Source organism: Diceros bicornis, chromosome 40 (genome assembly GCF_020826845.1).
Source record: "Diceros bicornis minor isolate mBicDic1 chromosome 40, mDicBic1.mat.cur, whole genome shotgun sequence".
In the NCBI taxonomy this organism is placed as follows: Eukaryota; Metazoa; Chordata; class Mammalia; order Perissodactyla; family Rhinocerotidae; genus Diceros; species Diceros bicornis.
In genome coordinates, this window is record NC_080779.1 from 14,435,015 (window position 1) to 14,459,185 (window position 24,171).

General features: G+C 48.0%; 1 protein-coding gene across 1 annotated transcript in view; it reads left to right on the forward strand.

Annotated features, from left to right (window-relative positions):
• The first annotated feature begins 345 nt into the window (after nucleotides 1–345).
• The window catches only part of CRACDL (CRACD like), a 90,282-nt gene continuing 66,456 nt past the window's right edge, over nucleotides 346–24,171 (forward strand). The window contains exon 1 of the mRNA XM_058534497.1: nucleotides 346–423. The gene's annotated coding sequence lies outside the window, so the exon portion shown is untranslated. The remainder of the gene's footprint in view (nucleotides 424–24,171) is intronic.

The following is a 24,171-nucleotide window of genomic DNA, read 5'->3' on the forward strand; positions in this document are numbered from 1 at the left end:
CTGTGCTGAGAGGTTTAGAAAGATCCCAACCCGGGGCTCACTTCCATGTCATGAGTGTCACACGGCTGACAGTTGTCAGGATGTTTCAGGTTTATGATCTGGTTTTTTCTGTTGTATAAAAGATTGTGGAGTTTGCACCCCTGCTCCAGGCTTGCTTCTTAGGATGTGTGTAGGGTGCAGGTTTCGGTGAATTTTTTTGACCACTCAGGATTTATTTATTTTTTCTATGAGGAAGATTGTCCCTGAGCTAACATCTGTGCCAGTCCTACTCTATTTTGTATGTGGGATGCCTCCACAGCATGGCTTGATGAGCGGTGTGTGGGTCCGCGACTGGGATCTGAACCCACGAACCCTGGGCTGCTGAAGCAGAGTGGGCGAACTTCACCACTACAGTACGGGGCCGGCCCTTCAGGATTTGTTTTTGTAAGTATTTACATGAATGTTTATATGAATGTAAGTGTTTATATGAAATTGATAAATTTAGAACAATTATTCCTTTTCAGCTGTTAATTTATGCCTCTGAAATATTTTCTTCTCTAAAAAGGTGCGTGTCCAGAACTGTGAATGCATCTTCATTTCTCTCCCCAGCAAAGCCAAGTCCCCTGACTTGGGGAGTGACTCCACCATCCACCTGCTTGCCTGCATTTGAACCCCAGTGTCGATCCTTGTGTCTCTTCCCAGCCCTCCTTTAGGCACCATGTCCTCTACATTCTGTCTCCTAAAAAGCCCTCAAATTGGTCCCTTCCTCTTATCCCATGCCACCACTCCAGCCCTCTCCCACCCCCGGCTCTGCCCTTTCAACCAAGGGGATCTTTCTGACACTCAGATTTGATCATCTCATCCTCCTGCTGAAGACCTTGTCACTCTCTCATTACCTTTAGAATAGAGTCCAGACACCTTAACATGGCCTAGTATTCCTAATATTCCTAGCTTTCCTCTGCTCACTTCTCTAGCTTAGAAGTTATCCACCCCTAATCCAACACTTACACTTCTTGAACAGTTTCTGTTCATTCCTGTCTCAGGCCTTTGCAGAATGCTGTTCCCCCTTCCTGGAATCATGCTCCCCACCCCCGACCACGCACAGTATTTGTCTGGCAGATTTTCTGTTCATCTCTGCATCCTCAGCCTAGACCTCACATCTTCTGGGCTGAGCATCCCTCCTTCCTGGCCTCTGAGTCGCCTGCCCTTCTATCCTGGCACCTGCCACACTGTGTCATAATTGCCCCCAGATCTTTGTGGGCAGAGTCCTCCCTGTGGTGTCATTATTGTGTCCTGGGCACTTAGCACAGTGCCTAGAGCTAGAAGATGCTGAGGACAGATTTTATGATGAATGGACAGACTCATCTGTGAAATCCTGAGCCAGTGACCGACAGGAATTTACTGACCTCAAGGCACTGGCACCTGCCTTCTGAATTGCTTACGGTCTGGTCGGAGAAGTAATAACTGCTGAAATACTTGAATAATAATTGTGTTAAACCACGTGATGTGGACTCCAGATGCCACTGAGGGAGAGCACAGGAGCTGAAGGAATTGAGGCTGTTGAGAAGGTTTCACGGAACTCCTTTCCCCAAATCATTTCTCTGCCTATTTTCTCATATTATGTAGATTTACCTCCCTTCTCATGCTATACAGATTGCTGCCCACTCACCAAAGCTGAGCAAGAGGGCCCGCCCCACTCCCCTCTGTGGGTGGCTTCAGGTAGCCCCAAGGTTTTTCTGTCACATTTCAGGGGAAGTCACATATGCTGCTGCTTTATGTGGCCACTCTGCCCAGCGTCTCTCTCTCCTTCATGCGACTTGCATGTGGTGCGGTTGTGTTATTGCTTCTCTGCTCTAATTAACGTTGAAACGCTGCCCAATTTGGCCTCTCATGAGCTGTCCCTCTCCTGCAGAGTGCAGCCAGATCATTTATAGAGATTGGCGGGGACGGGTGAGGGGGTGATTCTCTCCCACTCTCTTTACTCCCTCTACACCTAAAAAGATGGCTTTCCACTTGGAGAACACAGTGTCTTGAATCAAAGTTTGAGCAGAATATTACTGATTGGAACCTATGATGAAAGAAGCCCCTGTCTCGTGGTTTGTCCAGAGCTGTTGCTGGAAGTGCCTGTGTCCAGCTCCGTTTCTTGGGGATTTGTGCTGTGGGGTCGGGTCTCCAGCTTATGTGCTCAGGCCCGAGACCCAGGTGGTTGCGGGGAGCTAGGCTGGGTGAGTGCCCTGTTCAGACAGGTCCCTGCTGGAGCCCTGGGCAGAGGAGGGGTGTGCCTCGTGCACAGGGCTGGACTCGGCCATCCCTGAGGTTGTGTCCAGTGCTAAGCTGAGCCAGCCCAGCTGCCTGGTCTTAGGGTGGCTTCAGGGAAGTTTGGCCTTGCATCTCACAGCCGCCAAGATTGCCACCCCCACCCTGGGGGAAGTGCTAAAACGTGGACGAGCTCTGCTGGCTTCACAGTCCTGGCAGGGCCAAGGGCGCCTACCTATTCTTGTTTGAAGCCTTGTCAGATTTCCTGATTAAAAATAAACTCCAGGCTCTGGAAAGTCTGATGGTCTTGGCTTATGGGCACTGCTGGTGGGGCAGGGCCCTTGATCTGTCCTGGCTTCCCAGTGACCAGCCAAGATGGCACATGTACAAGTCACTGACTTTTCTTGGTCTCCATTTCCTCATCTGTCAAATGAGAGGTTTGGATGAGGTGATCACTGTGATTCTCTCCAGAAGTTTGGTTTGATCAAGTTATTGTCCTGGGAGTTAGAGTTCGTGGTGGTGTACTAGGCACACTTTCCTCCCTCTCGGGGTCCCCAGGAAATGATAAACAATGAGGTAAAAAGAAGTGAAGTCATAACACCCTCAGCGGCCCAGAAATGCAGAGGAATCCCTAGAAGGTAAAAACAATTTGGGTTGACAAGGAGACCAGAGCAGAGGACACTACTGTCCAAGACCCTAGAGAGACCCGTGAGTCTTTCGTGAGAGCCCTGGGGGAGCTCCGAGCTCCATGTGGTTAAACACAAAGAATTCGAAGCTTCCCCCACAGGCACATACTGCACATACACATTGCCTCTGGAATAAAATCCCGAGAGCATTCCCTGAGGAGAGTGGGCAGTCTGCCTGGGCAGGCTCCTTGTGGTGGTGTTGGGGTCTGAGAGAGGATCATGGTACAGCCTGAGGTAACTTCAGACCTCTGAACAGATGCAGAGGAGAGCAAAAGAAGGTGAGGCTGTCCAGGAGTAAAAGACGTCACGTGCTTTGCTTGCAGAATAAAGCTGTCTTATTTTGGGCAGTCGTGAGAGAGTCCCAGGCTGCCAGCCTGTCAGCGTGTCCCACCTACCCAGCCAGAGCCACGGCCAGCCTCCCATTCAAAGGAGAGGCCTGGGGGAAATACATCGTAGCAAAACTTCAGAATTGTAAGGGTAAGGAAAATAGTGTTAAAACTTCTAGAGAGAAGAAGCAGGTTGCCGAAAAGAAACAGAATCCAAGTGGCAGCAGACTTCTCATCGGCACCACTTGAAGCTATGGTGGTTCGACGTGTGCTGAGTTCTGGCGGTGGTTTCTGAGCGAGAGTGCTATTTCCTGCTAGATTGTTAATCAAGCATGAGGACAAGTAAAGATATTTTCAAGCCCAGAGGGGCTCAGAAATCACCTTTACATCCTATATCGGGAGCGGGGGAACAGAAATCACTCAAAGAGACCCTCCAGATAAAGCAAAAAACCAAGGATTCTATGGTGTATAAGAAACAGTGGCAGCTGATGATCCTGCAGAAGAAAGCTGGAGAAAAATGGAAATGCTTTAGTAGACCCTGACTCTTGAGAGGTTCTCAGGTCCAGTTGAAAGGGTTTCCTTGCCAGTGGGCTGGCCGCACTGTTTGGTGTCCAGTGAATGATACTGCAGCGTAATGTCAGCCCTCCCACTCCTGGCCGTGGCCTCCCATGTCATCCTCTCCTCCCCTAATGCTGCTGCTTCTAGCTTTGCAGTGTCTTTCCAGGTCTACTGGGTGAGGAGGGGGGTGGTGTTGACACAAGTAGGGGAGTTGAGGGTGGGCGTGGGGGTAGCTGGGAGTGGTTTGGGCACTGTTGAAAGGAGCAAGCCCATTGCTGCTTAACCCTGGCTGCACATAGGGGTCACCTGGGGAGTTTCAACACAGCCTGATGCCCAAGCCCCTTCCCAGCTCATTACATCCGAGTCTTGAGATGGCGCCCACCTGACTGTTCTGTGTGGCCCGTGGGAGTTCAGGTGCAGTCAGGTGGACGTGAAGATTCATCCTTGCCTAGGCTCCTGCTGAAGGGTCGTCTTCCTCAGTAAAAGACAATCTGTTCAGGTCAGTCTGACCAAGAAGGTCAGAAAGAGACTCAGAAGACTTTTTTCTTTTTAATTATCTTTTAATTACATGAGTAATTGAAAAAAAAAATCAAATCCTACAGAAGCATGTAGAGTAAAAGCTATAATCCCTTCCCCAGAGATAAGCCATTGTGTATCCTTCCAGATCTTTTCTATACTTTTACACAACAGGATGTGAAAATAGAACTCCTTTTGCAGTCTTGACTGAGGACAGTTTTGAGGTGCTGCACGGCCCGTTTCTACAGTGTGGTGAAGGCAGGGGGCACATTGGTGCCAGCCACCTCCAGCCTGCCGAGGAGCTGGAATCTTAGGTGGAGAGAATTTCTTTGGCGACGTTATCAGCGAGCCCATTTCCTTCCCTGCAGCCCTCACTAATGGGGGGAAGGTGCCTCCCCGACTCCGCATGCCTGGAGGTTGTGGGAAGGGCCTCTCTGGACCGATGGCACTGCTGCCAGGGGTGTGGCCAGGGCGAGGGCTCCCCAGGAGGGACCTGGCCAAAGGGGTTCCTAGAGAGTTAGTGAGCTGGCCTTGGGGAGGTGGGCCCAGGTCAAGGGTGATGCGGCTACGGGGAGGCAAGAGTAGGGTGGAGAGAGGGAGCTCAGACTGCCGGGAGGGCCCTCTCCCCATTGGACTGGGCCTGTCTTTGAGGGCCCTTTGTCCAGGTCCAAGCCAGGTGGGGAGCCGGCCAGGGAGATGTCCACACAGCTTCCCCCGTGGACCTCCGGGCCTCTGTCAGCCAGGGAGTGGAGACACTTTCTTGTGGAAAGGGCTCTGCCAGTGCCCTGGACTGGACTGGGCTACTCATCTTCTATTTCAGAGAGCCCGGGAAGCTGTGGCTGAGATGCGTGGGGTGGCAGGAACAGGTCCAGAGTCACTTTAGTAAGAGCATGAAGAGGGATGCCGTTGCTTTCTGCTTCCCTCTAAGGAATCCAGCTTGGTCTATAACTGGTAACATTTACACACACACACACACACACACACACACACACACACACAGGCACACATGCATTTCGGAGTTTACATTCTTTGCAAAAATTAAATCATACTATGTTTGCATATTTTTCTGTAGATCTTTATTTAAACTTCATAATATATTTTATACTTCCGTGTCAGTAAATAGATCTACCTCATTTCTTTTAACTACTTTTTAGTATTCTAAATAATTTAGTTAACCATTCCCATGCCAAGGAGTATTTATGATATGTTTAAATGTTTAGTACCAATCTGGCTGCAGGGAATTTATTTTCTCATCTATCTGTATGTGCTCCTGAGTATTTCTATGGAATAAATTCCCAGAAGTGGAATTGCTGTGTCATAAATTCCCAGAAGTGGAATTGCTGTGTCATAGGATGAGTGCCTTTAAGATTTTGATAGAAACTGTCAAATGGCTGTCCAAAAAAGGTGTATCATTTTTTAACTCCCACCAGCAACATCTGGGAGTGCCTAGTTCTCACACTCGGCCAATGATGAATAGTATCTACCTTTTAAATTTTCCAGCAGTCTGATTGTTGCATTTGGTTATTATTGGGGTTGACCATTTCTTATGTGCTTACTGGCTATTCCCTTTCACGTGAGTTATTTTTACATATTTTTGCCCACTTTTCAATTGAATTATTTGCATTTTTCATGTTGCTGTATAAGAGCTTTTTATAAATCAAGGATATATATTTCCTTTCTTGTATGTATTGTATACATTTCCTTCTAATGTCTTTCAACTTTATTGACAGCTTTCACAGTGTAGAAAAGATGAAATAGAAAGTCACCTACTTTTAGGATGTAAAAAAAAAAAAAAGGAAAGGGCTTATGATTCACATACAACCTTTCAGATAATGTTCAACTTTACCAAATAAGAAAAAAAAAATCTAGGTATTACGTTGTTATAACTGTACTAGATTGCTTTTGTTTTTCTCTCTACTTTTTAAATAATTGAGATATAATTTACATATCCCAAAACGAGTTTGTGAACCATCACCACAATCTAATTCCAGAACGTTTTCATCACTCCAAAAAGAAACTACATATCCTCCATTAGTGGTCTTCTTTAAACATTTGGTAGAAGTCACCAGTGAAGCCATCTGGGCTTGGGCTTTTCTTTGTGGAAGGTTTCAAAATTCCTAATTCAATCTCTTTAGTTGTAGTAGGTCAATTCATAATTTCTTCTGGAGTTACTTTTGGTAGTTTATGTCTTTCTAGGAATATGTCCATTTAATCTAGGTTATCTAGTTTGTTGACATACAGTTGTTCATAGTTTTCCCTTATAACTGTTTTTATTTCTGTAAGGTCATTAGTGATGGCCCCTCTTTCATTCTTGATTTTAGTACTTTGAGTCTTTTCTTGGTGAGTCTAGCTAAAGGTTTGTCGATTTTGTTGATCTTTTCAAAGAACCAACTTTTAGTTTAGTTGATTTTCTCTATTGTTTTTCTATTCTCAATTTCACCTCTAATCTTTATTATTTTTTTTCTTTCTGCTTGCTTTCAGTTTAGTTTGCTCTTTTTCTGATTTCTTAAGGTGGACTGTTAGGCTACTGATTTGAGATCTGTCTTCTTTCTTAATGTAAGCATTTACAGCTATAAATTTCTTATAAGCTCTGCCTTACCTGCATTCCATAAGTTTTTTTAATTAATCTCCAGGTATTTTCTAATGTCTCTTGTGATTTCTTCTTTGACCCATTGGTTACTTAGGAGTATGTTATTTAATTTCCACGTATTGGAGCCAGCCCCGTGGCTTAGCGGTTAAGTGCGTGCGCTCCGCTGCTGGCGGCCCAGGTTCAGATCCTGGGGGCGCACCGACACACCGCTTCTCTGGCCATGCTGAGGCCGCGTCCCACATACAGCAACTGGAAGGATGTGCAACTGTGACATACAACTATCTACTGGGGCTTTGGGGGAAAAATAAATAAATAAAATTAAAAAAAAATTTTTTTCCACGTATTTGTGAATTCCCCAAATTTCCTTCTGTTATTGTTTTCTAATTCAATTCTGTTGTGGTTGGAGAACATACTTTCTATTATTTTAATTTTTTTTAATGTATTGAGACTTGTTTTATGGCCTAACAAATGGTCTATCCTGGAGAATGTTCCATGTGCCCTTGAGAAGAATGTGTATTCTACTGGTATTGGATGAGTGTTCTGTAGATGTATGTTAAGTCTAGTTGATTTATCACATTGTTCAAGTCTTCTCTTTCCTTGTTGATCTTGTGTCTAGTTGTTATATAATTATTGAAATGAGGCATTGAAGGCTACAACTATTACTGCCTAATTGTCTGTTTGTTTCTTCAGTTCTGTCAGTTTTGCTTCATATAATTTGGGTTCTGTTATTAGGTGCATATATGTGTATAATTGTTAAATCTTGATTGATTGACCCTATTATCATTATGTAATTTCCCACTTTAGTCATTTTGTCTTGAACTGTATTTTGTCTGATGTTAGGATAGCCCCTCCAGCTCTGTTTTGGTTACTGTTTGCAAGGTATATCATTTTTCCATTTTTTACTTTCAACCTATTTGTGTATTTGAATTTAAAGTGTGTCTCTTGTAGACAGCATATAGTTGGATCATTTTTTTTGCATTCTGTCAGTCTCTGTCTTTTACTTGGAGTGTTTAATCCACTTTCATTTAATGTAGTTACTAATAAGGTAGGATTTACATCCACCATTTTGCTCTTCGGTTTCTCTACGTCTTATGCCTTTTTGGGTCCTCTGTTCCTCCATTGCTGCCTCCTTTTGTGTTAAATAGATATTTTCTAGTGTGCCATTTTAATTTCCTTGTCATTTCTTTACCTTTTTTTTTTGAGTTATTTTCTTAGTAGTTGCCCTTAGGGGTTACAACTTACATCTTAATTTATAACAATATAGTTTGGATTAATGTCAACTTAATTTCAATAGTATATAAAAATTTTGCTCTTATATAACTCTATTCCCTTTCCCCTTTTCTATGCTGTTATTGTCATACAAATTATATCTTCATACACTGTGTACTCTTTAACACAGATTTGTAGTTATTGCTTTGTGCAACTGTTTTTTAAATTAGATAGAAGGAAAAAAGAGTTACAAACAATAATACATTTCTACTGTCTTTTATATTTACCTATGTAATTACCTTTACTGGTACTCTATTTTCTCATGTGGATTTGAGTTACTGTGTAGTTTCCATTAGTATTTCTTGTAGGGCAGGTTTGCTAGTGACAGTTTCTCTCAGTTTTTGTTTATCTGGGAGTATCTTAATTTGTCTTATTTTTTCCTTAATTTTTAAAACTTAAGGTGAAATTTATATAACATAAAATTAGCCGTTTTAAAGTGAACAATTCAGTGGCATTTAGTACATTCATGATGTTGTGCAACCACCACCTCTAACTAGTTCCAAGACATTATTTTCACCCCAAAAGGAAACTCAGTACCTGTTAAGCAGTGGTTCCCCATTCTTTCATGGTTGAAGGATGCTGGATCTAGTGTTCTTAGTAACAGTCTTTTCCTTTCAGCACTTTGAATGTCTCTATGGTTTCCAATGAGAAATCAGCTGTTAATCTTATTGAAGATCACTTGTAGGTGATACGTTGCTTCCCTCTTGCTACTTTCAAGATTTTTTCTTTGTCTTTGTCTTTGACAGTTTGATTATGATGTGTCTAGGTGTGGATCTCTGAGTTTTTCCTACTTGGAGTTCATTGAGCTTCTTGGATGTATAGATTAATGTTTTCCTCAAATTTTGGAAGTATTCAGCTGTTAGTTCTTTGAATATTTCTTCTGCACCATTCTCTTCTCTTCTTTTGAGACTCTAAATATGCATATGTATGCTAAGTGGTGTCCCACAGGTCTTAGAGGTTCTGTTCTTTTTCCTTGATTGTATTTCTTTCTGTTTCTCAGACTGGTTAATCTCTTTTTTTCTTTTTCTTTCTTTCTTTTTTTTTGGTGAGGAAGATTGGCCCTGAGCTAACATCTGTTGCCAGTCTTCATCTATTTTTTGTATGTAGGACACCACCACAGCATGGCCTGACAAGCGGTGTGTAAGTCTGCACCCGGGATCTGAACCCGTGAACCCCGGGCCACCAAAGCGGAGCACACAAACTTAACCACTACACCACTGGGCCAGCCCCTCAGGCTGGTTAATCTCAATTGACATGTCTTCAAGTTCATCAAATCTTTCTTCTGTCAGTTCAGATCTGCTATTGGGCCCCTCTAGTGATTTTTCTTTTTTATTTTTGGTTATTGTACTTTTTAACCAGAATTTCTATTTGGTTCTCTTTTATAACTCCTGTCTCTTTATTCATATTCTGTATTTGGTGAGACATCATTCTCATAGTTTCATTTATACATGGTTTCTTGGTTCTTTGAACATATTTAAAATAGCTATTTAAGTTCTTTGTCTAGCTGCTCCTCTTTTTTTCTTTGTCTAGTAAGTTCAACGTCTGGGCTTCCTGTGTATGGATCATACTTTTTGTTTCTTTATATGTCTTGTAATTTTTTGTTGAACATTTAAAAAATATAATGTGGCAACTTAGGATATCAGATCCTCCCCTACTTCCCAGTGTTTGTTGTTGTTGTTGTTTGTTTATTGACTTTCCTGAACTAATTCTATGAAGTCTGTATTTTTGTCATGTGTGGCCACTGATGTCTCTGCTTGGTTAGCTTAGTAAGCAGCTAATGATTGGACAGAGACTTTCTTAAACACTGATGGCCAGTAATCCTCTCAGTTTTTGCTGAGAGACTCTGTGTTGGGGGCACTCCTTTAACACTCAGCCAGGCAGTTGACAAACCCTCACTTCTTACTTGCACAGAGCCTCAAGGTCAGCCAGAGGTGAGAGTTTAGGGACTTCTCAGGTCTTTCCTGAGTATGTGCACAGCCCTGCATTTCCAAAGCCCTACCTGGGCTTTGCCTTTTAAGCATTTTAGTTAGTCTGTTGTTGGCCCCAACTGTTATCCACTGCCTCAGTGAAGTTAGGTATTTGCCTTTCATTGTTTTCAACAAGCACTTCAGTGGGAGGAAAGGGCTTTTCACACTGGGTGAGCTCTGACTCAGGTCAGAGTAGGGTTTTTCCCTTTGCAATTGGGGTTTTCCAGGGAACCACCAGACGGGTCAAATAATGACAGTTCTCTGGGAATGGAGCTTTGAAGAAGTTCCAGCCCAGTTCTTTCCTCTCTTGTGGCTGCCAGGCTGCTGATTTACACAGTAATTGTGAAGCTGTTGGTTTTTCAAGGCTGCTATGGAGCTGGAGAGCAGGGGATTGGAATAAGGCAAGTTAAAATGCCACAAAGCTCACCGTTCTTACTGAGATTCAGCCATTTGTCTTGAATAAATCTCCATGTAGTGCTGCAAGTCTTTGCTTAATTTCCAGAGTTCTGACAAAGTTGATTCTTTTTTTTTTTTTTTGCCAGTTGTCTCGTTGCTTTTATGGAGGAGAGATTTTGGGGGGGGTCCTTATTCCACAATTTTTGCTGATGTCACTTGCTTTTGGTTTTATTATTAAAAGCGTTTTGAATCACATTGTGTGTTCGGCGTCATCATATTTGGTTAGCTAAGAGAGCTCAGTTTTGCCACTAATTCACTGTGTCCCAGGGCAACTTACAGAACCTGTCAGCCTCAGTTCTGTTGCTTGAAAAATGGTTGCTTTCCAAGTGAGAGCTCCAGTGTTTACCAGCTCTGAAATTCTGAGCTTCTAAAGGCCATGTTTTCATCTGCATTTTCCATTCTTCCTTATGCAGTTTTACTGAGTTAATTTGTAAAAAATTCTTACCACACCCTATCAATCGTATTTCTGTGATAATTATTTCATTCTGAATTGTAAACATTCTTCCAATAGCATCACTGTGTCTCTTGGCTGTTATTTATTCCTGCTGAGAAACTTTAAAAATACAGTTGCTATGTATTTTACCATAATAAAAAAAATGGGGTTGCTCTTCCCACAGATGTCCCCCTGTTGTTTTAGCAGCTCGTTAGCATGAAGTTGAAGGAGAGGGCTTTAAAGTGGCCCTAGTACAGGTAATGGTCTCCAAGGCTGGAGGTGAAATGCCATGTTACCCGAGCCACACGTCTCATGCCCTGTTTTACAGGTGCTGAAGAATTGACCCCAGCCGCAGATTTCAGTCACTGTCATGACTGTGTCATCTCTGTAAACTGCAGCCCCTGTACTTGGGCTTCAGCATCCTTCTGATCATCCTGTAGGACAGACGCCTAATTGCCATGGACACGTATACCCTCCCCCACACGCCTGTGCCTTTCCGTGCCAGGCCTCCTCTCACTACCCTCCTTGGGGGGTCACTTGTTTCTAGGGTTTGAGAAAGGGGCACAGAGTCTGGCAACACTCTCTGGAAGGCCTAGGTTCATCCTCCCATTTTTCAGGTGACTGCAGGTGGGGATCAGATCATAATCCTGGCTTTCCTCCTTCCATTGAAGTGGGGCTGGGTGGCAGGGATGGCAGGGAGGTGCTGGGGGCGAGACCAGGCAGGCTGGCTTTCAGTCACTGTGGGAGAGGGTGTCCAGCCTCGCCATCCTAACCCCTTTGTCACCTGCGTCCAGCCCCGCATGTTTCTTCTCTGAAGGCCTGTGAATGAGGTTGTGATCAGTCACTGGCTGCATCTGGCCAAGGCCGTGCCCTGTCCCTCTGTGCTGAGCCCTCCCTTCTGGCTCTGTGACCCATGCAGGCCTCTGAGTCCTTCGGCTGGTGCAGGGAATTTGCTGCTGATCCAGGCTCTCTCTCAGACTCGGTGCTGCTCATCCCTGGCAGGAAGGGGCAGGTGTCTGCCATGTGCTTCCAGGGCCTCCTTAGCGCCAGGTTCTAAGCCACGGTTCCCCTCACGCCCTCTGCTGGCCTGTGTCAGGTGGATCGAGCACTTAGGGTCTGCTGCCCCTACCTCCCAGCACAGGCTGCTCCCAGGCACAGATCTTCTCCTGTGGGCGGCACTATTTCCACATCCCAGTGAGTTAGAGATGGGACAGCCAGAGCAGGCCTTGTGTGGAGGTGGTGTGGGTGCGTGCCCATGTGCTGCATTCTGAGAGATGCCAAAAATAACGGTGAGCAATGATCCCTCCCATCAGCTCCATATTTCCTTTATGTATTACATCATCTCATTCGGTCCTTCACAGCAGCCTGTACGACAGGTCTTGTGATAGGTAAGAAACTGAGCCCTGGCTGGTAAGTGACAACCAGGACTCGAGTGCAGACAGGATTAGGAGATCTTCCTGTTGTACTCAGGTCCAGGTTTGTCTCTCTATTTGGATGTAGAATTTCATCACTTCTGGTTCATCGTGCAGGTTGCACTTTGTGTTAGCATTGTGCAAACACGCTTTTCCCAAGGTGGTACGGGGCCAGCGGGGCAGCGTGCTGCTGCCTTTCATTGAGCGCCTGCTGTGAGCCGAGCCCCAGGCTGGGCTCCCCGGGTTCAGGTCTCAGGCCATCAGTGTAGGTGCCTGAGAAGCAGCTTGGTTTTCCTACAACTCAGCTTCATTTCTGCTTTGAGCCCCCAGTGATGCATGGTCACCAGTCTTAATCTCAGCCAGTGTGGTGTTTCTTCCAGCCCTCAGCACCCAGTGGGGAGCCCCTAGGTTCTGGGAGGTAGACTGTGGTGCTTGGTGTCTGCATGGGAGAAATGCTGCCAGCCCTTGGTGCCATCTCTGTGGTCTATCAAGACCTCCATCCTCCCACCTCTGCACCAGGCCCTCTGAGTTGGCCTTGAGTATGCTCTCGTGGTCCCTTTCAGTTTGCTGAACTGGGGCACCCCAGGCCACCCCGAAAGCATAGGAGTCATTCTGCTGCTCCACTCCTATTGGGGCTCAGGACACCACGTGAGACGTCTGAGGCTGGCTTTCCTAAACACCCCTCACAGCTCTTTCCACCCGAGGATCTTGCTGCCACTCCCTGGCTCCACCTGGGTCTGTCTCACTCTAAGCGCTTTGCCCTTCGTTCTTTGCCAGATTGTTTCCCATCTAATGCAGGAAGCAAGGCCATCAGTACACTCTGGGCACAGGAAGGGAATGGTCAGAGGTTGGAGTTTGCTTATTCTACTGGTTACTGAGCTGTTCAGAGGTGACTCGGATACAAAGAGATCATTCCTCTGCCCTGTGCAAATCTACAATGAACAGACTCTTCCTTTTCTGATACCTGCCTTATTTGCCACCTGTTCTGGATGCAGCTGTCCTGAAAGTGTACCCAACCCCTTTGTCCTATAGGTTTAAAAACAGAACCAAAGAAAGCTTGTCTGGGCGGCTCCAGAGGGTTCAAATGGTTTGACATCACTCATCCAGCCCATTTGCTCAGGGAATTAGTTGGGACTCTTTCTTTTGCAAATAAGGCTTGCAGAGGCTTGTTTGGCTTTTTTAAAAAAAGCAGAGAGACAGACTTTGTGGCTCAGATAACTGGAAAGTGACAGATAGCTGACTTCAGGAACAGCTGGATCCAGGACTCTAAACAGAGTCCCCAGGTGCATATGCTTTTTTCTCTTCGTCTCTTGGCGCTTCTTTCCTCTCTAGACTCGCATCGTTCCGGGCCCAACAGAAAAGAGATGTTCTCTTTCAACAATTCCATAAAAGCCCTGACCCCCAAGGAGATTTCTTGGGTCTCCTTGGTCTGAAATGAGTCACGTGCCTGTCCTGAAACAACCAGGCTGGAAGGGGCTGGAACTGTATTGAGCAGCTTAGGCCTGGGCCATGTCTGTAGCTCCTGTCTTGGGCCATAGCATGTGTTAAGAGTCAGGCCTTAACAGGTTCTTAGGAGTCTGTGGGGGTCTGGGCCTGGGTGAACACAGTTTCCATCCCTGCTGGAAGGGTGGCCCCCTCTGCTCAGTAGTGCCCGGGAATGGAGTTGCTGCCTCTGCCGCGAATTCCAAGTGGCATGGAGCCTAAATGGTCTTGCACCTGTCCCTGCTGGATGGGTTCCCCTCCCTGGGAGGCTGCAGGCCCTCAGTTCTTCCTTGTTTGACTTTCAGTGACTCAAAGGAAAGCCTTTTGTTTTGGAGACTGTAGCATATGCTCCCCACCCCACCCCCATTTTGTGCTTTAGATCCATCCACCCCTTCTCTTCCCAGACGCCCCGTGGGGGCTGGAAAGCGTCCCACCCCTTCCCCGGGAAAGCTTTTCTGAGTGCGCCTCGCCATGATTAGAGGGTGGAGCTTTCTGGGCTACCCTGAGCCTGTATTGTAGGAGGGACCTCTCAGAAGGGGACTGGATCAATGTGAAGAGCCCCCTCTCCCCAGCCATCGATGCTGTGTGCCAGCTCCCACCACCAGGTCACGGACCAGGCCGCGGCAGAGGCCGTGAACGCTTCCATTGCCTGGACGGTGCAGGCACCAAGCTCACGGCAGCTCCTTGCCTTGTGGGTGAGCATCGTGTGCTCACACGTGGAGAGTGTTCCTGCAGGTGCCCCAGCTGACGGCTCACCTAATGGTGTGAGGGCCACGCTCAGAGGTCTTGACGCACCTCCGAAACGGTGATTCCTACCCTGGCTGCAGTCTGAAATCACCTGCGGGCTTTAAGAATACTAACACCTGGGTCCCGCTGCCAGCAGTTGGGCTGTGGCATGACCTGAGTTACCAGGAGTTTTAAGAGCTCCCCAGGTGATCCTGATGTGCAGCCAGGGTTGAGAACAACCGATCTGAAGTGATGGTTCTCAGCTTGAACATGCAGAGAAATCACCTGGGGACCTTGTTCCCCTGCACATTCTGAGTCCGTAGGTGTGAGTGGAGCCTGCGAGTCTGCACCTCTAACCGGCTCAGGGGTTGGTGCCGAGGCTGCGGTCCCCTGGCTGCACTCTGAGTGGCAGGGGAACTGGCGTTCTGTCCATGAGGCCTCTGAACGTCCCCCGGCAGGTGGGCACGTCACACTGGGCTGATGCTGGCCATCATGGACTCCATTCCTCTGGGCTGCCTCCGGTAGAGAGCAGAGCGGCAGCCTCCTGACACACTGCCACGAAGCCGTTAGGATCCCCGAAACAGCACTGACAGCCAGCCTGAGGGTGGGCTTGCGGGGAGGTGAGACCCATCTTCTCCAGGCTGGTCTCCCTCTGAGCGCCTCAAGCTATCAAACAGAGCACGCTGCATGGTTTCCTCTCCCAGGGGCAGGCAGCACTGTAGGCAGTTTCCTCCCTCGCCCCGCGGTGGTTGTGTCAGACTTGGCCACTCGGTTAGGTGGCACAGCTGCCAGAGAGACCTCGGGCTGGCCCTCCAGCACCTCTGTCTGCCCCCAGAGCCCAGCGCGAGTGTCTGTCACACACAGTGTCTGTCATGCCCTCGGGGCTGCCCTGCTGGGTCACCGCTCGCTGCCGCGCGCTTGCCCTCGGAGGGAAATTCAACCAGAGGGAGATGGAAGAGAGCCGCCTGGCTATGGGCCCCCCGACCTCGCTGCCAGAGAACTGGAGATCCTGTTACCTCAGGAGCAGGCAGCCAGCAGACACGCTCAGAAACGGGAGTCACGGTCCCCGGGCTCACGGCTGCCAGGAGACCTCAGGGCTCCACCCTCCACCCCACGCCGGTGCTGGAGCTTCGTGCTGGTGCCAGCTGCCACCTGGTGACTTCCTTTAATCAACCACTCAGAGTTGCCTGGCTTGGATGGTATGCTCGTAATATTCAATTCAGCTAACATTTAAAGAGTAAATGTATATGAAATATTTACAGCAGGCCCTGGCACGTGGTAAGCTGCCGTCATCACCGTGCTTTGGCTTACTAGAAGGTGACGTCTGAGAAATCCCCCGTGTCCTCACTTGTTCAGGGATCTTGCCTGATTGACACAGCCTGCCTTCCTCTGCTCCCTTTCCTGTGCATCAGTCGCTTACGGAATTCGTGTGATGCTCCCTTAACGACTCCAGTGCCGTGCCCTGCGCTGCGTCTGCAAATGACCCTGGCCAATAGGAGGAGGACCTGGTTTATATCTTGCACTGTATTAATCGCTGTGCGTTCATTAAGCACCTACTGCACACTGGACACTTTGGGATGTACAGAAATAATCACATTTATTGGTATTGTTCTCAAAGAGATTGCAGTCTAGTTGAGGAGATCAGCTGTGATCCGTGAGACAATGCAAAAGTTATTAAATGCTAAATGGTGTGGGGCGTCTATATACTACACCCACCCCCGTGGAAATATTTAAGAAAATGGGGACTTTGCTGCCTTTTTAAGGCTTTAAAATACAGAGAGGCTGGCATAATTTGGAATATTAGATGTCTTCACATACCCAGCCAAATGTATGTTCATATTGCTCCATGTCCTTACGCTCCAAATGTGATGTCTCCGAATCACGAAATAGGAAGATATTTATGTCCAACCCAGCCAGCCCCCGCATCTGAATCACACAGGAGCACTTTGTCAGAGAATCTTACCAAATGGCTCAAATAAAATCAACTATTTCAGAATATTTTTTTTTTGGATGTTCTGAAGAAAGTTAATAAAGTGAAAGACTTTCTTAAAGTGATTATGGGTTTGTGATCTAATGAATGCTGCCCTTGGATTTTATCGGCATAAATGATGAGGCTCAGTCATTCATAAAATATTTACCAGGCACCTACTGTGTGTAGGTATTAGGGCTACAAAGATGAAAAGAACTTGTGTCTGCCCTCAAGAAGCTCCAAGTCCAGGAGGAGAGATGTGTAAGAAATAATGTGGTGAGTGGGCAGGGGCTCAGAGGAAGGGTGCAGGGTGCCCAGAAGGTGCAAAGATTTCTCAGGGCCCGGGCGGTGGTAGACGTTGCTGATGTGTGTGGAAGAGGCGATGAGCAGGACTTCCCTGCAGGTGTGCAGAGCGTCAGGTGTGGCTGCGTGTGGGCCGGGGGGTGGGGGGGGTGGCGGGAGGTAGTGGGGTGGGGCCAGACCGCAGGGGCTTCCTGTGTATCAGCACTGCCGCTTCATTTTTGTGCATCACAAACAAGGAGTACGTTGAGAACTAGATTTTGAAAATGTATGTTCAATATATGTTGTTTTCAGCTCAGACATGTTTCATGTGTTGGCTGACTAAAACGTCTTCACAGAAAAAGAATTTTGTGCCAGTTTTACAGAGCTTTATTCTTCAGAAGTAATCTAATAGACTATTAGATATCAGTCCAAACCACTCATATCACAATTGAGACTGAGGCCCAGAGAGGGAAATGGTTTGTCCCAAGTCCCTCAGCTGGTTAGTAGCTAGTTAGTGGTAGAACTGGCTAGAATCCAGTTCTCTAGATTTATTGCTCTTTCTGCCAATGGTGTTGACAGGCTTCTGGGCAAGTGCTGCTCCAAGCAACCGGCAGTAGCTGCCAGGACTACTGCCTGGTGAGCAATTCTGAGAATCATGCTGTGGTTGATTATTGATGTCTGCCAAGGGCCAGTGATGGGAGAGTGGAACGAGTGTGCCCGGTGTTGCCGTTCTGCCTTATCTTTCCTCGTGGTGATAAAAATGAAGCATCAGAAAAAGCAGAAACTGTGGTTAGTGATAACTTTGAAAATTGGATTTCCAATACATTTATTGAATTCAGTAACCATTTATTGGGGTCTAACAGGTGCCCTCCGTGCTGTGAACACAAAGCCTGGCCCTTACTACGCTCACTGTCTCAGGGCAAAAGCCATGTTCAGTAAGGAATGTCAGCAGCTTGTAACAGAATGGGGAAAATGTGAAAAGTAATTTAACAGTAGATTTAGGCTCTGTGGTGCATTTGTTCTATTGTCTAAATAAACTATTTTTAAGTTAACTTAAAGCAAAAACTAAGTTAATACCTTTTTAGTTGCTAAACGAGCAAGGTGATTTTAGACCTAGAAAGGCATTAAAATAATATTACCTATATTTTTACTCAATTAAAAAAAAGGAAGGCAAACAAGTTCAGACAGAATTTGTTTTCAATAATTTTACAATTTCCTCAGATCTTCACATGTAACTCCAGACCTGAATATTCTCCTGGGTCGGGGAGATCGCTAGAGAACGCTGGCTTTTGCTCCTAAGTACAGGAAGCCAGGGCTCGAGACTTAACCCGGGGTCAGGCTGGCTCATGGAAAACCTGGGAGTGGACCAGAGGCAAGGGAACAGGCAGGCAGCCACATTTACGTGGTGACAGGCGGTGTTGTGTGTGCCCACGAGGGCAAACTCTTGGCAGCCACTATGTAATCAGATCTCCACAGTGCCAGCCTACCAGGGGTGAATGTGTGATTTCCTTAGCTGCCTGGTTCCTGTCATGTTTATTTTTTTTAATAAATGCAGATACTTGCTGTGTGGGGCACCTCTCTATTTCTGTCCACAGTGCCAAAGCCCATTTCTTGAGTCTCTTGCAGTGTGTGATTTCCCAGTGATTCTTGATGCTCTGCATTGAATCATTTGTGTCTGTGTCTCACTCCTTAGGCTGCGTGGTCCTTGAGTGCAGTTCTGCCCAGTGCCTGCCAGCTGGTAGCATGAACAGTGGGATAAGAGCTCACTCTCCCGGGCCTGCTCCGTTCTCTCTGCTGTCTGCCTGTTAGCTGGGACCTTCCCCTCTTCCGTCTGTCAGAGAGAGCAGGGCCCTGCGTCAACACACCTGTAGTAGTAGTTGACAGACATCACTGTGTCATCTGAGGAGCGTGGTGTCTGAGGTGGTAAAGCCAGGAGTGGTTAATTTGCTGGGCTGCATAGAGGGACCGTGTCTTGTGTGAAGAAGACCAGAGAACCAGGAGTTTGGAGGCCAAGCGTCTAGTTGTGCCTTTGCCACTAACTGACCATGAACCTGAGTGAGCAGCCGAGTCTGTCTCTGACTGTGTGTCTGCATTGCTGAGTGCAGGACTGGACCACACTCTCTGCTGAGACTTGTGTTGTAAGTGGCCTGGGGGCCATGCCCGCCCCTGACACCCTGACAGTGAGGTGCTTCACTTAGGCAGCTGTGTAGAGCGGAAGGCACTTTGGGAAATGATGTTGCTCGCATTCCTGCATAAGGTGCTTATCATGCAAACTGTGTTTGCCTTATAGCACACGGGCCCCAGGTGGGAGTGAAATGAAGAACAAAGTGTCTAGCCATGCCTGGGGGGTCAGAGTGGAGCTGTTTGGGGGAAGATGCCTTGCCATCCTCTGAGGTAGTCTAAGGGACAGTTGCCTTAATGAGCAGAGGGTCTGAGTCAGTGACCCCAGTTGGAAGCAGCACTGAAGAGTAGAGAGGATGAGCCTTTCTTTGTGGAAAACACCTGCATCTCTGCCACCTCTAAGGGCAGGGTGATGGGGTGACCCCAGCCCAGAAAAGAAGGCACCACCGCTGAGTCAGCCCTTGCCCAGGGATCTTCCAGGGAGCCTGGCACTCATTCATTTCCACAGTGTGCGTCTCCGGAGGGCCTTGGAGGAGGCAGAACGCTGGTCCCATCTTTAAGAACAAGTTCTCAATTGATTTTCTTTGCATCCCTGGGAGTTGGGCAGGTGGGCCAGGTGAGGGTGACCAGCCCCGTGTGGCCTGAGGTGGAGTGACTTCTGCCCAGCAGTGTGTGCAGAGCTGCCCTGACTCCCAGCTAGGGTGCTGCCCCCGGTGTCACTGTAGTGCTCAACTGGAAGGAACTGGGAAAAACTGTCAGTGTGGCGCCGTGACCTATGGCTGCTCTTTCTGTTCCTTTAGTTTGGGTTAAATATCCCTGTAATTCATGATGGCCTTTGGGTTCTTTATGATGTCCCTTTGGGATATTAAGCAAGAAAAGGACACATACATGGCAGGTACCGCTTGCAAGCCTTAACTCTGAACAACACACAGCAAAGGGAAGATTTTGAAGTTATCTAACTCATTTCTGACCCTTGTAAATGGCCACTCCAAGTAATTTAGGGGCTCACTTGGGCTTGGGGGCCATAATTGTTGGGTTTGACTGCCTTTGCAGCCGAAAAGAATTTATCGATAGTGAACCCATCTCTTCTATTGGTGTTCAAAATATTACATAAGAAAAGCACATTGAGATGTTTTTAAAATCCCAGGAGTGAAGGAGGGTTACTCTTCGATGATTGCTGGCAGGCCCACAGAGACCCCAGTTCTGCATCCCTGTCCTAGGCCAGTTCAGCTCAGGGACCGTTCCCACCCAGGGCCAGAGCACAGCCGCTGTGGTCCCTGTGTGTGGAGTGTGTGAGAGGGACATTAGAGGTAGTGGAGCCCCGAGAGGAAGCTGCATCCTAGGAACAGAAGCTCCCTGTAGGCTTCTGACAGCCTTGCAACCCTGGGCAAGTGGTTGCCGTCCTCACGATTCAATGCTCTTTAAGCTCTACAGTGATAGTTTCTCCTCCAGCTGTCACAGAAATGTGACAAATGTGAAACTACCTTGGACATATGACAGAAACTACTTCTCAGACACGAGCTCTTTGTTTCCAGCGGTGGAGGGGGCAGGCCTGACATGGGTGAGATCTGCTGTATGCCAGGCACCGGGTGGAAACTTGCACACAGGATCTGCTCTGGTTCTTGCAACCACCCCTCAGGTTTTCCAAGTTAGGAAAGAGACTCAGAGAGGAAAGGTAGCTTAACTCCAAATCCCATGTCCAAAGTCCCAGTTTATTTACAGCACACTGCCTTGTCTTTAAAAGAAACTACTGGAGCTTCTCCTATAGTTATGAGTGAAGTACATGTTCAATCAGAAAAACTGCAAAATCTAGAAAAGCACAAAGAGAAAGTTTAAAATACGCATAATTTCATGACCCAGAAATAATTTGGTTTACATCTTTTTGTGGTCTTTCCTGTATTCCTTTTATGCATAAAGAGACTTTTTGAAAGATAAAAGTGGTTTTACTGCACACACTATTTTATAGCACGATGCTCGTCATGGGAGGGTCCATGGGCAGCATCGTTGGTATCACCCACGAACTTGTTAGAAATACGAGAATCTCGGGCCCCACCCCAGACTCACTGAAGCAGAATGTGTGTTTAGCAAGCTCTTCAGATGATGAGTGTGGATATTCACTTTTAGGAGCAATATTGTAGCTTGCTTTCTTTCCCCTTGCAGTTGTTGTGGGCACTCCCCCGTCAATCAATATTTTAGTGACTGCATAACATTCCCTCATGTGGCAGTGTCCCAGCACCAAACCAGTCTCCTGTTCATGGCTCCTACTGATGAGTTTTAGGATGTTTCCAGGGTGCTGTTATAAGGGGGTGCTTGATGGTCTCCTGAAGACAGATTCCCAGAAGTGCAGTTACTGGATCAGCAGCTCTGCGGGTTTTGAAGGCTTTTGATACATGCTGCTAGATTGCCAGCCCAGAGAGGATGTAACTTGACCGGTCACTTGAACCCTTGGCCCAGGCTTCTTAGGAGGCAGCTGCCATCATGTGTGTCACCAAGTGTGGGTGAGGCACAGACCTTGATTTGAGCGTCAGATTTTCCACTTGCTGGCTCAGTGATCCTGGACCGGTTGCTTAACTTCTCTGATCCTCTGTTTTCTCACCTGCAGAGAGGAGATGTGCCATTGAATGCACAGGTGGTTGTGAGCATTAAATGAGGGAGAATACAAACCATCTGGGACCTGGGGACCTGCATCATTCTCTTCTCTCTGAATAAAACGGGGCCCACGGGCCTGAGGAGATCCTGTCAGAAAGCCCTTTGATTTTCTTGCATTAAAGATTTTCTGTTGCAGTTTATAAATTGCATTATAATGGGAATGCACCATGGGTGCTATGGGCCTTTTGGTTTAGTTCTTCCATGTCCTAACGATGTATGGCTTGGAGTGCAAAGAAGGACAAAGAGAGTATCACAGAAGGGGAATTCCTCAACATTTTTCTTAAAACTGAGCACAGATTTAAGATGTGCACACTGTGCCGTGGAGCGCACACCCGAAGGTGGTGGAGGGGAGAAGGCGCGCATGCGTGAGCGGGCTGTGTCAAGGCCTGGAGCGCGGCTTCCTCTCCCCGCTCCTCAGTGCACCTCCCGGCCCCTGGGGCGCTCAGCACTGTGACCCCAAGATGCGACTCCACATCCCCTTGTGGTGTTTGTGTCCACGCGAAGTGGTGTCCAACTGGGGCTCTGGGCCCCCCAGTGCTGGGTGCCGTCCTGGGTGCTGGGCCACCAGTGGACGCTGACCAGGCTCCTGAGAGGGCTGGTTACAGCCCAGAACAGAGCAGGCCGTAGCAAGGGGCAGGGCGGCTCCAGGCTCAGTGCGGGTGACTGAGGCCAGCCTCCCGCAGGGGCGAGTGGCTGCTGTGGGTCTCGTTGGGTTTGGCCTGCTCGTGCCTCTGGGAGAGAGTGCTGCCAGCTGGGACCACTCCTTAGCAACATCAGCCCTGAGACCCCTCTCTGACCCTTCGATAGTCCACTCTGCCACGTGGGCCCCTGAACCACCTCGTAGGAGGCAGGGGGCTCCCCGCCAGCCTGTTGTCCCTCTCCCGGGACAAGGCTGGATTGTTGACAGCTGTTTGCTCCTGCCAGCATAGAGGCAGCGGCTCTTCAGACTCTAAAGCATACGACGCCGAGTGTATATAAACTGCCTTCAGAGCACTCAGTGATCATTTTCCAAGTTCTCGAAACTCACTGCTTTCCTTGGTCACCATCAAATACATTTGTTATGCCTTATTATTTAAATTATAAACCATTTGACTAGAACTTTATGTAGATGCATTTTGGAAAACAGAAAAGCAAACTAGGACTCTTTTAGAACCACCTTCAGAGGTCACCCTTGCTGCCTGCCTGTTCCTCAGTTTTAGTAATACAGAATCACACCTGTCTTCCAGGGCCTTCTGTCAACCCTCCAGATGTTGCCTGGAAACTGCCAGCTGTCTCAGTTAGCCACCTTTAGACTTTGGACAAACTCGAGTCAAGTGGAGTTGTAATGCTGGGTTGCGCAAGTCTATTATTTTGAAGTGGCAGTCAGAGGTAGTCAGAGAAGATGTCACTGTCACGGGGGAGGGTAGCCCCTGTCAGGCAGCTTGGTGCTCTGGGGAGGCAGGGGAGCCCCGCCAGGCAGCCTGCAGGTGGTGACCTCTCTCTGGGTGGGCGTGGCCTGTGCACCTGCCAGGTGTGGTCTCCAGCAGGGAGGGCTGGAAATCCTGTCACTGCCACAGTGGGTGGGGTGAGCAGGTGCCCGTCTAAAAGGAGCATTTGGAAGGTCCCAGGAAAGCAGTTCACAAAACATATCTAGGACCGGAGGTAACATGTTGGGCCTTTAAGAACTAATAAGAAAGCTAAAGCTTGAGAGTGAATGTGCAGGGGCAGAGACGGACACGTCCCCCACGAGGCCGCTTGCTCTGCAGGTGGCAAGTGCAGATCAAGGAGGGCAGGATGTGCCCTGTGTTCTTGGTGCTGGAATAAGAGAGGGGGGCGACGTGGGATTTGGGTGTGTTCGGCTCAGAATCTGTTTGGGATTTCTCAGCATTTGATCTTACTTCTTCCTGGGATCACCCCTCACTCAGATGGGGGTGCAGCCTCACCCCATCATTGCTCTTGGTCTGCTTCTGTGCCAAGTGCCGTAAAACAAAGCCCAGGTTTGTTATTTTTCATCCTCAGCCGTTCGGTAACGACTCCCTTCAGAGGGAGCCGGGTGACGGCTCCACACCAACTTCCTGCAGCGTCAGGCCACCCCCACCCAGGCTCTCCAGACTTGGAGTGAAAGCAGGAAGTGCCCCTCTCTTAGACAGCTTTTACTGCTGTGTGCTGCACACCTGCCCAGGGAGCTCGTGGGGCTCAGGCGTGGCTGGGTTAGCAGAAGCCCTACTTCTTCATGGCCCATGGGTGCTGCCAGACCCAGTGGAGCTGCTCGGGGAGACGGGGATGAGGGCTCCTGATCAGCACGCAGTGGTGTCCCAAGCACCCTAGGCCACTTTAGGGAGGACAGGGCAGGCCCTCTCTTCTCCCTACTGCTAGTTCCCAGAAGGATGAAAGCCCTGGAGGCTCCCTCCATGTTCAGGAAGATGGCTGCCTTTGACCAGTGCATCAGGCCTGACCCCAGGTGGGCCTTCTGAGCCAGACAGGTGGTGGGGGAGCAAGGCGAGGAGGCTGTGAG